The sequence below is a fragment of the Triticum aestivum genome, chromosome 6B (assembly GCF_018294505.1).
Source record: "Triticum aestivum cultivar Chinese Spring chromosome 6B, IWGSC CS RefSeq v2.1, whole genome shotgun sequence".
Taxonomy (NCBI): Eukaryota; Viridiplantae; Streptophyta; class Magnoliopsida; order Poales; family Poaceae; genus Triticum; species Triticum aestivum.
In genome coordinates, this window is record NC_057810.1 from 726,202,140 (window position 1) to 726,213,961 (window position 11,822).

The window sequence follows — 11,822 nt, forward strand, 5'->3', positions numbered from 1 at the left end:
TCACACACAATTGAACACAAAAATTGTGTGCAATGTGGATTAGCATCACACACGGTTAGTTCACGAAAACTATGTGTAATGTGCGAGTTATTGCACACGATTAAAAATAAAAAAACATGTATGATGTGAATGCCATCACACACAATTGGATCTACAAAACTGTGTGCAAGGCGTGATCTTAACAATGTGTTAATTAGTCCTAAAATCAGCTAGACAGTAATCAATTTACTGCGATCACCATTTCATGAAGAAACATAACACAAGACATCACACATTCAAAATCCACTATATGATTTGTTTCCAACAGATACGTAACATCGACATGTTTCAACCTTTTTCATACAACATACACAAGTGCAAATGTACTATCTCACACCACACGACAGCCAACACATACAACTAGCAATCACATTTAATTACGTCGACAAACTTCATCTGTCTCTTGTTCATCCACGACATCAACTACCAAACCTTCTAAGATTTCTTGTTGTATCTCATCCGGAAAAACCAAGAGAAAAGGGTATTAAGGTCAAAAGAAGTACATGACTGCATTTTTATTTCAAGTTAAAGGTAGCGATTTAATCATTCAACACTACAGAAGTTGTGGCTTATCAGTTCCGTGAGCTTCTCAAGAAGTTCTTGGAACGTTGTACTGCTCTGTGGGTCGCTGCTTGCACTTGGACAGTGGCAGAAAAAACAAGTCCATTATGAAACAAAATGAAGAACAACAGTAGAGCATCTAAAGTGCATCTATCCAAAGCATTGGCTTCGTACATGTCATTTTTTCATGCACCATACCAGCAAACATCCATAAAATGATCACAAGCTACATTAATTAATCAAATGTTAAGTATCTTGTCTAGTTGATTCCCATCACATGAAAGCTACAACTACCTACAAGAAGTAACAGAGGGTAAACACAATTTTTCACGGAACAATGAGGAACAAAAATTACGGAGCACTATGCTACTAGCATGAAGAAACATCGAATCATAGAGACTGTCTGCTGAAACACACACAGATGTCTCGGTCCTGAATCCTGATGAATATGTATGTGGCATGCATGCCTACACTATCATGAAACCTCTAAGCTATAAATGAATTGAAACCCACCAAGATGCAACTGCTACCCGAGCCATTCATACCATCAACAGTACTACATGCGCCCATATGAATGTATTAATCAGAGGAACAATTCTAAATAATTAACCAGACAACAAGGGGATACCTGCTTGCATTTACCTGCAGCTCGGTGGTGCGTGCGTGTATAGGTGACCAAGGCCGTGCAGACGAGGAAGCAGTAGAGGATGTGAAGCTACAACGATTCAAAGCGTCCGCCTCAATGCAATCTTGCTCGAACGAACCACCGGCCTTCGCCCAGACTCGTCCCCTGATGGGCGCCCCAGATCCCTGCTCTGCTTGAAAACAAGAACGAAAAAAAGTAACTCCAGTTTCTAACCAAATCAGTACATCCAGCCTACAAGTATGGCGAATCGAAACAAGTGGAGAGAATCTCTGAATATTACTACCTGCGACCATAGAGGAGCTCAATACTATCCTACTCGAGACTCCACTGATCTACAGAGCGTGGAAAGCTCGGGTCCATAGCATCGACCCCATGAACGCGCGGCGGCGAGGCCGCCTGGGGAGCGAGCGAGACGCGAGACGCCCTCCCGCGGAGCCGCCGGCTGGCTGACGAGCAGGAGCTAGCGAAGTGGGCCCGCATCATGACGGCGGCCGCGGGGGCCATTTGACCACGGTGGGAGCGAGGAGGGTGGAGGGTTCAGGTCTGTGTGCGTGGGGTTTCAGAGCTCGGAGCAGGATCGAGGGGATGGCGAGCAGACGGCGCCGGAGATTGGTGGAACCGCTGAGGCCAAGGGGTGATGCAGAAAATCACCTGGGGAGGGCTCAGGGCACCGTGGATCCGCGTGGATCAGCCGAAGACGCTGCAGATCTGCCGCGTGGCCGTTGTGGATCCGTCTAACAGCAGCTCGAGCAACAACCACAAGGAGGAGGCGGTCTTGGTCTCGGATCCGCCGGCAGCACCATGGGTTGGTGGATCTGGGGCCAAGGGAAGGGAGAGATGGTGAGGGGAGGGGGAGGGGGTGGTGGCCGGCGGCGGAGGAGTAGGTCGCCGGTGAGGGCGGAGCAGCTGGGGTGGGGGAGAGAGGGGGCGGCGACTCTCTGGAATGGAACGAGAACGAGAGAGAGGAATGTCGGAGCCGGGTGGGGCGTCTCGGACGGAGCGTGGTGGGCCGTTGGATCTCACGTAGATGAACGGTGATCACGCATGATCCGTGGGAGGCTCCTCTCGACCAATCAAAACACAACATTGTCTAAAATTGTTTCCTTTAATTATGTATATAGAACAGGTTAGCTAAATAGATGAAAAAATAGTCAAACATTCTCATATTTTTGGCATGCCATATTCAGGTCATATGTGCCAATTTTCATATTTTTCAGACCACATTTACATTTTCTAGAATTAAAATAGCAGTAAAGTCTATGTTCGTGGTTGACTCTTGCCACATAAATCTTTGAAATTTCTTTTCATTTCTTGTATAAGACATACAAATGTTCTCAAGACACAAAATATGTCTTTTCTAATCATTTTTATATGCACTTTTTCATGTATGTATAGTTCAAAATTGAATTATATCCATTAAATGCATGTAAATGTAGTTATTGACTATAATATAGAAAATGAATCCGAAAAAGTGTCAAATTTAAACACGGTGGATTTGTGGTATATATTGAGTGTAGAAAAAATATGCGTTAAAGATGAAGGAAATATTGTCTCCCCTTCAACTAGGTGCACTCACTCTCGAAAGCACGACTATTCTTCGGAGATGGTTCGATTTCTAAAGAGTGTATATTAAAAAATTGTCAAACCATCTCCAATTTTTACCACAGTATATTAAGGTCATATCATGAAACCATGCCAAGATTTGTATATTTCACACTTCCTTTCCATTTTTTTAAATAAAATAGCAATAAACTCCATGTTCGCGCTTGATTATTGCCACATAAATATTTGGAAATTATATTCATTTCTTGCGAGAGGCATACAAATATGCCCAATACCCTAAATATGATTTTTCAAATCATTTTTTGTACTGTTTCATGTATTCGTAGTTCAAATTTGATTTATATCAATTAAATGATTAGAAATGTAGTTAATGACTCAAATATAGCAAATGAGCTCTGAAAAGTGCCAATTTTTAACATGGAGAATCCTATGATGTATGTTGAGTGTTGATAAAAATTCAAGTTCAAAAGACAAAAGAGAATGTCAGTTTGCCTCAAACTTGGTGCATTCACTCGCGAAACAACAATCATTCCTCGTAGGTTGTTCGATTTCTAAAGGGTGTGCATCAAAAATTTTGTGAAACATTCTCACTTTTTTACCACGGCATACTAACGTCATATAATGACACCATGTCAAATTTCATATTTTTCATACTTCATATACGTTTTCTATAATTAAGATACCTATAAACTCCATATTCGTCGTTGACTCTTGTCACATATATCTTTGAAATTTATATTCATTTCTTGTATAAGGCATACAAATATACTCAAGACACTAAATATGATTTTTCAAACCATTTGTGTGCACTGTTTCATGTAATCATAGTTCAGTTTTGAACTATATTCATTAAATGCTTATAAATGCAGTTAATGACTCAAATATGGCAAACATACTGTTTCATGCTAACTTAGTCCACTGCGTTTTCATTCTACAAATATGCAGAACCTCCTGATATTAGTTTTATTTATATATTTCAAATTTGACCCAATTCCTCCTAAATCGGTGAAGATTTTTCTTTTTGATGAGAGGTGGATCGAAAGATTTTGACACACAAACATTTGTTTAATTGGACATAAAATATGGTATGTTATTTTTTAAATTGGAGTGGTTACATTTTCTAACAAATATTTTGTAGGCTCTTTACAAAAAAATGCTTTTTACGCACTCGGAAAATGAAAAATTAAACTTTTGTGCAAAGAAAATAAAAACTACATTCAGCAAAATTATTTTCCATTCCAATACACATACTTACCCAAAATATGGGATATTTTTTACAAACTATGGCATGAATTTCGCCATCACATTCATTATTTGGTCATTTGATGCTATTTTTTGCCGTTCGAATATTTTCCTTGGCGTACCTAGTTTAATCTCGACCCTTATATTTTGATTCAAAGATTATGGTATCATGAAGGATGAACGATCACCACCTCAAATCTTAGTTTTAAAGTTGTTCTAATCTATTTTTTAAAAGATTTATTGGAAAAGATAAAAAAACAAAATAAGAAACATTTTAATGAAAAAAGGGATCCAGGCAACCTGGGCCGGCCCAAGGCCGGCCACAGCCGGCCAGCAAGCCCCACCCGCAGCCCACCGCATCGCCTCCCCCTCGTCGTCTTATCGATCCCCTCTCATCGCCCAAACCCTAACTCCTATCCCCTTCCTCCCCTTCTCTCCCTCTCGACCTGCTGGCGTTCTCCCTCGCCAGCAGGTCCCTCCATAGCTGCCCCTCCAACCCCAGCGCCGGCCATCCTCTCTTCCGCCACCCTCTCATGTCCCAGTCGCTCGCCTCTGTCCTCCTGCAGCCGATCGAGCGCGCCGCCAAACCTCACCAGCGACATATGCCCTGCCGCCCAGTAGCCACGGCGTCGCGGCTGGCCGGCTCGTCGGTGTGCGCATGCTTCAATGCACGCTGCTCAATCGAGTTGGCCGGACCGCAGCGGCGAGTGACCTTGGGTTTTGGTCGCTTTGCCCCATGCCGGCCATGACTCTCCGGCAACCAGGACGGCGACGACATCGATGGGATCCTCGAACGGCTGTCGTCCACCTCGCGTTGCAGGGAGGGGTCGGTCCTCTCCTCGGGCGAGGGGACGGCCGTGTTCGTCGTTCCCCACCCTGGTAGTCGATCCCGGCTGCCGCTGCTTCACTGGCCCTCCTCCGTCGGTGTCTCCGCGAGGGCGCCCGATGCCAGGTAGGCCATGGACGCGCCGGACCTCATGGCCGGCGCCCTTGCAGCTCCTGCTCCGGCTGAGCACACCCAGAACTGTATTTATATAAAGAATATTTTTATGAGATATATGTGTTATTTTAACGCTCTTTTGTGTGGTTTAGGCATTCTGTAATTAACTTGTCAAAGATTAATAATTGGGTATGTCTATGCCATATGCTCCCTGATGTTGGGACATTATGATATGCCATTTTTATTGTCATGTTAGCCTGGTCAACCTTATCATCTGAACTGTCGTACTAGATGGTTTCTAGGTGTATAGATGCACTCAATAGCTAGTATATAATGTTTAATATTTTTCGTGACTTTGCCATGGAAAGTTAGCGTCATAATTTTTTGGTTTAGTACAATGCACAAATGTTCACATTTCCTCAAGGGTGCATATTTTACTGTATCAGAACAACTGTATGCTTCACTCATTGATGCTACTACAGATAATATATTTGAGTATGCGGATGCCGGAGGGGTCGTGCCTGAGGAAACCGAGCTCTCCATGCTGCTCCTTTTCAATGCCAACGAGGAGAACAGGGTCCCTGCACCAACAGGTTAGGTTTCCCTGGCTGCTCGGTAATTCTCAAACCGCTCCCTAATTTTCCTTGGTCTCGTATGTAACTGGCGCAGCCGCTGTAACTTGAGACGCTGGTCTGGAGGAAGGATCATGAGGAGAACAACTACACAATGTTGTGGATGAACAGGATGATGGTAAGTAATTCTTGAGTATGATAACATGTCATCTAGCTCGACCATGTTGACTTTGAAACCATACAATCTTGAGCTATCTCAGTTTATCCATACCTTGCAAGACATTTAGTGAGTATATTTGAGAAACCATACAGGGCTTCACTGTATTCACCTTCTATCATGCTGCCCTTTCACACTATGATCTTGTTTAGATGCACACCGCTCACTTTTCAAGAAAATGTGTGATGTAAATACTGGGGGATATATAATGTATGTAACTGTGGCTGCTACAAATTATTGTAAATTGCTGAATGTTCTATTGTTTCATAAGGATAAACCAGGATATTTTATTTACCATGTATGTATTATTTGTCATCGAGTAATGATCTGGGGTTGTGTGTGTAGGGAGGGTGAATCAGATCCAGGAGCACATAAACTATGAGGTTTGCCGACACGACAAGTACCATATGTGTGTCTACTCGTCCAACCTGGTAATCCTCCATTTGCTCGCCTTTGATTGATATCCTCCAAAATAGGATATTCTGCTTTTGCTTAATCTCCTTGTGTATGCGCTTCTTGCACCTATTGATGCTACAATTTAAGTAACTAGATGATCCCTTCATGTGTTCTGTGCAACTTTTGCTCCAGTTTGTTGTACCGGGCATGAACTATTGTCAAGATTCCAACATGTTGTTCATTTTCTTCTGATGCAACAGTCAACTGGATGCGGGAGAATAAATGCACATAAACTTGTTCTTTCTCTATTTTAAAGCATTGGAGATCATAATATTACGCACTATCAATTCGTTTTTTTGGCAATCAGTATTGCTAATACCCCTTTGGGTCTTTAACATTTGCTTTTTCTTGTGGGCACATGTGTAAACACTAAACCTGTCTTCATTCTTTCTAGATCACATAAGTAGTAATTTCTTAAAGATTGTATAACCTCTATACTTCACTTTAATGCATGTGTGACAGCAGTAGAGGAAAGCATCCGACGAACTCATCATGATATAATTTTTTATAGGCTTGGATTTGATTAAGGCCTGTCTGTTGTAGTTTAAGCTTGAACTTGTCATTAGGGTTAGTTCCTGTGGTTTTTTTGGGGGGGCTTCTAGAATAAGTTGCCCCCTACCCAGCTTATTCTAGAAGCCAAACCATATAGTGTAAAAAATGCTCTTATATTATGGGACGGAGGGAGTATGCTTCTAAGTAAATAATTTTCTAGAATGAGCTGGGTAGGGGGCAACTTATTCCAGCTTATTCTAGAAGGCGGCAAAAGAACTAGCCTTTAGTAATTAGTATGACCTTTTGATGTTGGAGTCTCTTTAGGAGGTGGAGAGTTTACACAATATGATATAATATGAATGCTAACTTACTAGTGTTTAATATTTCTAACCTGATTTATGGAAGAAACAAAAGCTGGGCCGCACAGCCACATAAAACCCTCTAAAATGCTTACTGCTTGCATCCATGTGACTTGCTTATATACACTGTCTGCATTCTACTCTCAGCTTGCTGCATTTTTCTTATTTCATGTTATGCGTAATTTGCTTCTCATGTGTTGTCCCTCCCGATGCCAGGATGGAACGCTTCTTTGGAATTCTTAAAGAGGAAGACAATGGGCTATGTTGTTGTTGTGCAACAGGCTATGTTTTTTGTAATACCATTTGTTTGGGCTGTGTAATCTTAGTTTGTCTGTGCTGGGATACTCAAAAAGCTATTTGTGTAATCTTATTTTGTGTGTGCTGCGATATTCAAAATGCTATCTGTCTAATTTAAATCTGTGATGTATTCTTCACTGAAGTTATACTTGTAGTACAGTTTCTGGTCTATAATTGTTAAACGACCTTTTTTGAGCTAAAAAGGTTAAACAACCTAATAATACATAATGGATTGGACATGGGCTTTGGCCTAGTAAAATAAATGTGTATAAAGTTTTATGGGCTGGCCTTATTGGGCTTGACTTGCGTATAAAGTTTTATGGGCAGGCCTTATTGGGCTTGCCTTGCTAGAAATTATGACGATTTTATATCATCACCACCAATGCCATGTCAGATCTGGTGGCCATGTGGATGATGCCACGTCAGATCCTATGTGGATGAGGCACACAGGTAATGACGAAATTTTTTGTCGTTAAAAACTATGACCTAATAATTTTGGTCTTAAAAACTACCACCAAAACTTAGAAAAGGTCATGTTTGTTTGTTCTTGACGGCCAACTGTTGACCTTCTCTGTTTGGTCAAAACAAGGTCATATGTTGAAAACAACGACGATTTATTGACCAAAATAGTGGGTCACTATCGACCATATTTCTTGTAGTGAGGGTGGTACTGCCGCTGACGCGGTACTACCGCTCCCCCTTGCGGTACTACCGCAAGGTAGGATTGGACTAGCCTGGGAAGGGAGCGGATGAATAAAAATACATCCGTGCCAATTTCCGCTAAAAATCAAACAATGCAAAACTCCGACACGGTACTACCGCGCAGGGTGCGGATGTAAAAAATTACATCTGCCCTACTTCCGCTCATGTTGCCATGCCAGACCAGGACTCACGGTACTACCGCTCGCATGGGGCGGTACTACCGCGCAGGGCGCGGATGTAAAAAAATACATCTGCCCCTACAGCAGCACGAGCGGCTGAGTCTGGTCCGAGGCCACGGTACTACCGCTTCTCAGGAGTGGTACTACCGTGGGCACCTACGGTACTACCGCAACCTCGTGCGGTACTACTGCAGGTGCCTGCGGTACTACCGCTCCCAGGAGCAGTACTACCGCATGCCCCAAAACAGCACCAAACCGTCTTGTGCTTAGTGACGAAACGTCTGAAATACTCATGACACACGATTAGTCCGCAAAAGTATTGTCAGCAATCACCAAAACACCTTATGGATAAATATGCCCTTACACTTACAACGACGACAAATAATATCACTTGTGTGCCCTGTTGATGCCATGGAAGAAGAAGAGCTCTATGCAGGCCCGACGGGTGTGCTCTTGGCAGATAGTGATGCTTGTGCCTAGTTTCTTGTATCACGGTTGGAGGTGGCACCCGATGGTGGTGATGGTGCAGTGGAAGTAGAGGATGCACGTGGTGTCCATGATGAAGGTCGACCTGCAGAAAAGTTAGTTCGCGCCAATGCCTGTCGATCATGCACTTCACGTTCAGCTTTACAAGCAAGATGGAATAAACGAGTGATATTATTATACTCCTTATACTCTAGAATAGTCTGAATCTCTCTATTTAATCCACTCATAAAACGTGCAAGCATAGCTTCATTATCCTCAATAATGCCACATCTAATCATGCCAGTTTGTAATTCCTGATAATATTCCTCTACATAATTTTTTCCTTGTCTTAAACACTGCAATTTTTGAAGTAATTCACGTTGATAATATGGCGGAACACAACGAGTACGCATAGCAGTTTTCAAAGCAGCCCAAGTAGTTGGAATATTATTCAGATATAATCTACGATGTTCAGACCACCACACACAAGCAAAACTAGTGAAAGCACAAAGTGCAACAGCAACACGTCTCTCCTCGGGATATTCTAAACATGTAAAATGTTGTTCGGTTTCTAACTCCCAAGTAAGATATATATCAGGAACATATCTACCTCAAATGGTGGAATATTCAATTTCAGTTTAGGAAGATGGTCATGATCTCGTACCTGAGCTGGTAATGCAGCCCTACCATTGCGATTATTTGCATGTGGACGACCGGGTGCTGGTGGTTGCACATAGTTCTGATTTTGATCAACTTCATCCTCGTAATCTCCCGCATAATCATCCTCCGCCTCATCAGCAGCATGAGCCACAGAAGTATCAACAGTAGCACCAACAGTTTGGCCAGGCTCAAGAGGGACACGGCTCGCTCGGCGGAGGCCTGTTTCGCGACGTGGAGGTAGTAGTAGTAGTAGTAGTAGTAGTAGTAGTAGTAGTAGTAGTAGTAGTTGTTGTTGTTGTTGTTGTTGTTGTTGTGGCAGAGGTGCGGCAGGAGCAGCCAGTGGTAGTTGTGGAAGACGCGCAAGAACTTCATTAAATTTGTTATCGAGTTTTGTTTCGAATGTCTTCTCAAAGCCAGTTATCTTATCCATGGCCTCTTCAAAATTGTTCAGCACATCTTGCACCTGTTCAGTCATCATTTGCTGAAATTTATCATGCAACTCCTTATTCGTCATGTTCTCCCAGTCAATCTCGTTGGCTTGTGATCCTGGCATGGTTAGCAGCAATAGAAACACACAAGAATATGATCCTAGAGACTACTAACAAGTGGTGGTGGTGGTGGGTGCCACAAATCCGTCAAGAAAATCTCAAATTCTTACCAGTTCTTACTCAGCAGCAGGCGGTGATCGGCAACCGATGTAGTCAAAACTCTCAAAGCTTGACGGTACTGTGTTGGTCCTAGGCTAGACCGTGCTAGAGACGCAGAGTCAAATGCACGATGTAGATGTATGTGGAGCTGGGAAATCTTATAATATGGTAGTAAAAAGGGTCAGCAATAATCATTTCAGAGATGCAGAGTTGAATAAACGCTCAAAAACGGTATTGTGCTGGTCCTAGGCTAGACCGTGCTAGAGACGCAAGCCTAGAATACTAACAAACTCACGGCGCTGCACGTAAACAAGGGAAAAGCACACTCTGGGAATTTTTTCGCTCTGTTTTTTTTTTGCGCTCCTGTTTTTTCTTTTTTTCGAAAATTCACTATAATGGCGAGTGTCTCAAAACTCTTCCCAAGTCAAAATGACAGGATGGGCACGAAATTTTTTTGACTATTTTTTTCGTAAATCAGGACAGCGACGACTAAAAAGTGCGACAAAAAATCACTATGTTGGCACGTGGCTCAAAAGACTCAGAAAATCCTAAAAATAGGATAGGGAAAAAGTATTTTCGGTCACCGAAATTTTGTCCTAAAAACTGCTTGGGGGTCTCTAGACATTTTTTTTCTTCCGAGACCTACTCAGGCAAGGAAACACAAAACAAAAACGAGAAGGATCTTGAAAACAAACCTAATATGAAAAGAATTTGGATTGGTGTGGATAGGTGGTGGTATATGTGGTATATGTGGACTCGGATTGGTGATGGACAGGCGGTGGTATATGTGGTATATGTGGACTCGGATTGGTGATGGACAAGCGGTGGTATATGTGGACTCGGATTGGTGGCGTGGTATATGTCAGCGGATGATGATGGTGCGGCGGCGGCGTGAATACCCGTGAACAAAACTCGAAACTTTAAAAGACTAGACGCTAAGACCAGCAACTAGACACGACGATGCAACCGTAAATTCAACAAAGCAAATACAGAAAAGATTATGCAAATGATCAGATTGGTTCGGATATGATGAACTAACCCTAATTTTTTTGTGGCTTTTTCGTGGACTGTAGGTATGAAGAACAGACTCGATCTAAACTACGAAAAACTGTAAAATCTCACCAAGCAACCTAAAAATCTGATACCACTTGATAGAGGCAAAGGTGTCCCGATGTTTCGATGAGATGGTGGCTATCGTTTTCTGTGGGAGTCGACCTTGACAATCAGACTACAAACGTGCGAGTCGTCGCGCCTTAGCAATCGCTAAACCAACTTCAGAGGGTTATTGACCACACCGGAGCATGATCAACCTGACCATGAGGGCATGTTTCCTGCGAGCAAACGAAGAACAAGCAATAAACTAAGATTGCAATTTGGATATTCTGAATATAAGAGTAAAGCTTTATTAATGAAGGTGGGGTTCTATGACGCCTTGGTCTGGTCGTTGAAAACAAATGAAGTAGGCGAAGTTGCAGCTATGGCGAACTTTTAATCTAAACAAAACCCAAATTCTAAACGATGTCCTAAGGGTTGTATATATGGAGGAAGAGAAGAGGAATTTCATGGCCCCTGGGGGAAGGGTCCGAAACCAACCCTATATCTTATTTTCCCACACATACGGCCACTAAAAACAGCCTATACTCAAGTATTTCGAAATTACATGGGCCTGGCCCAATAATAAGGTGGCGCAGCACCTATAATAGCCTTTGTACGAAATTTATGAAGTGGCATCTTGTATATTTTGTCCAAGGCTTCATGCACTCATTATGGTGGCTTCAAAGTCCT

The 11,822-nt window shown here is 42.6% G+C and overlaps 1 long non-coding RNA gene across 1 annotated transcript; it reads right to left on the reverse strand.

Moving 5' to 3' along the window:
- Positions 1-216: 216 nt before the first annotated feature.
- LOC123140113 (uncharacterized) lies at positions 217-2,244 on the reverse strand. The gene is made up of 2 exons (XR_006469794.1): positions 1,530-2,244; positions 217-1,415 (listed from the first exon to the last, which is right to left on the reverse strand). It is a non-coding gene; the product is annotated as an uncharacterized lncRNA (long non-coding RNA).
- Between the last annotated feature and the right edge of the window lie 9,578 nt (positions 2,245-11,822).